Source organism: Buceros rhinoceros, unplaced genomic scaffold, assembly GCF_000710305.1.
Source record: "Buceros rhinoceros silvestris isolate BGI_N320 unplaced genomic scaffold, ASM71030v1 scaffold19134, whole genome shotgun sequence".
Taxonomy (NCBI): domain Eukaryota; kingdom Metazoa; phylum Chordata; class Aves; order Bucerotiformes; family Bucerotidae; genus Buceros; species Buceros rhinoceros.
In genome coordinates this window covers 1,249-4,222 of record NW_010410248.1, presented here as the reverse complement: position 1 = coordinate 4,222, position 2,974 = coordinate 1,249, and positions in this window count along the sequence as shown.

Genomic DNA, 2,974 nt, shown 5'->3' with positions numbered 1-2,974 from the left:
CGCTGCAGATGCGCACTTCAGCTCGCGAAGCTCCAGGATGGATCGGTGTCTTCTGGAAAGTGTTCCTCTGGAAGGTGTGCTAGTGGTGCTGCAGAGCCGGCAGCCCAGGGCCTCCTGCGTTTCCCAGGAACCCAGGCACACGGTTCAGCTGCTGGGTGGCTTCGCAGTCACCAGGGAAGATCAGGTGATGTCTGAATAACACCGAGTGTGTAGGAGGTGGGGGGGATCCACTTATCGTGTTGGCCAGACATTGACATCCACACCCCAGTGACTAATGTGAACTCGGTGCAACTCCCTGCAGATTAGTTCATTTAAATGTCTTATCTCCCCATCCCGTCTTGAGAATTTCTTCTGGAGTTTTCTGTGTTTACCTGCAGTCACCGTGGCAGCCTCGCCAGCAGCAGCCCCGTCAGTGCAGCTGCCACTCGAGTCTTGGCAAAGGTCTCCCACAAACAGCTGTCTGCAGGCATTTGTAGTATGTCAGAATTCTTATTCCGAGGCTCGATCCGTAGAAAACCACACGCACGCTCGGGTTTGCAGGCATTCAGGAGCCGCTGCGAGTGCAGCTGCATGTGCTGTCACTTGTGTGGACAAATAGCTGCATCCACAGCTCTTGCTTACCCTAAAAGACCTTTCGACTCCTGGAGTCCCCTCGTTCCCCCAGCACTGCCAGGTCCCCACTGTCCCCTGTCCCTCAGCAGCACCTCCACACGGCTGGGAAACCCCTCCAGAGGCATAAATGCCTTATTTGGAGAAGTTTTTAGCACAAAGCTTCCTCGTGAGCTCTTGACATTTTCACAGATTTTGAATCTCGCGTTGTGCCAAGCGGGATTCGTGTTGTTAACCACTATGACAAGAGTGAGGTAGAGAGGTGTAAGGGATCCCCCAAGCTCACGTGTCAGGATCGAGAGCGCCGAGTCCTGACTCCTCAGCTGGACTGTGTGGTCCTTGGGAAATGAACCGTTGATCCATAGGAGCGATGGTGCAGGTATCCTTAAAGGAATTTGGAATGGTGAGACAAAGGCTAGAGGTTTCCTGTTGTGCCCTGATCAACCTTCTCGTACAAACCTGCAGATTTAAATATACTGTTGGGCTTTTTGCCTCGAGCTATCCCATAACTGGAATCAGAGAATCCTCTGATTGCTGTTCGGAGAGCCAGCAGAGCCTGTAACTCGTGCCCAGGTGTGGCTCCTCGTCAGCGAAGGCCAGGCTTTGTCAGCGGCAGCCTGCTAAAGCTGCAGCCTGCTAAAGCTGCAGCCTGCTAAAGCTGCAGCCTGCTAAAGCTGCAGCCTGCCCGCAGTGCAAGTCCAACTTGAAACTCGCCGAAGGAGTTAAACACCCAGCCGGGATTTCTGCTGCGCTCTGAGACTCGGAGAAGCCTGTGATTCACGAGCAGCACGAGGCTCACATGACGATGGCTTTGAAGGTCTACTGTGTCCCCAGGCCCTACGTCGAGTATGATTTGGTTGGAGACGGCCAAGGCTGGACTTGAACTGCAGCACCTACAGGAACAACAAGTGGCAGGTCATGATGCTTCAAACGCAAAGCGTTTCAGAAGGGGTTTAATGTTCGAACAGAACAGATTGGTCGTGTCAACACACACCCAACCAGCTGCAGGCGCAGAAGAGAGCAGCCCGTGCAAATTCCTTGTTTGCAGCTGCTCAGTTATAGGTGAAGAAACTGGGGTTTGAGGGCTCCCAGTTGCGATGATGCTGGGTGCAGGCTGGGAGAGGAGGCAGACTGAGGAGGTCAGGAGCTCAGCTGGAGCTGGTAGTGCTTAATTTGGTGGTATCTTCCCAACAAGCTGCATCTTGAGGTGCCTTAGAGTTAGCCAATATAATTATGGTGTTAAACAATAAATAATAGCAACGGCCTGGCAGAGCCAAGAGGTGTGTTTGGCAGAAGGCCCTTGGCTGCTGGAAACACTGTGTCATCGGCATGGGTCCCCAGCTTTGCCCCGAGATAGCGAAGCAACCCATTCCGCCCTTGAAATCGGCACCAAGGTGCAGCCAGAAACTGCACGGGGAGCAGTGCTTGGTCAGCCTTGCCTTCCCCACGCCGCGTCCGTGCGCTCATCCCTCAGGAGGGTGCAAGCTGGCGTGCCCTGCAGCGGCTGCAGAAAACCCTCCTGTGGCTGGCATTAGCCTTAGGTGGCCGAGTTCGTGGCTGTCCCTGCTAGAGCATGTGGCAGGAGCGTGTGCTGGGAATGCGGGGCTGGCATCCCTGCTGATGAGTGAAGGGCTTCGCTGGAAGGAAAAGGGCCTGAAGGGGAGGGTGAAAACAGCGGCAAAGGCTTCAGCCCGATCCTGGGTAACGGTTGGTTTGTGTAATGTGTCGGGATTCGGGGGATCCCAGAGCACGGTGGGTGCTGTGTCCTTTGACCTTGCTGCTGGGGCACTGCCAGCCTGTGCCTGGGAGGGAGTGGGGAGGTTTCCAGCTGGAAACTGTCAAGGGTGACACACTGGGGAAAAGCAACTGCTCAGCCTGCAGTGCCGGCCGGGACACAAAAAGCCTCGTGGGGTGGTGTGTGCTGAAGAGGTGGCCCGGGGCTGGGGAGAGGAGGCCGTCCCCTGAGTCATCGCTGCCAGCCCGGTGGTGCCGGGGAACCCGTGACCCCGTGCCGGAGGTTGCTCCGCGGGCGCCTGGGCTGCCCGGGGGCTGGGGAGAGGAGGCCGTCCCCTGAGTCATCGCTGCCAGCCCGGTGGTGCCGGGGAACCCGTGACCCCGTGCCGGAGGTTGCTCCGCGGGCGCCTGGGCCGTGCCGGATGCGTTGTGCAAGAGTAGGTGGGTGAGTGCAGCCGTGGCCACCAGCAGCTGTTTGTGCAGCCTTCGCGTGCCTGGTGGTTTCGTCCTGCCCAGCCAGTGCGTGGTGTAACGCGTCCTACTTCAGATGCAGGTCCCAAACAGCCAGGAGTGGGTTGCTGTGGAGAGGCAGCGCTGTCCTTCCCGCGGGAGCGAGGAGGTGGCCCTCGGG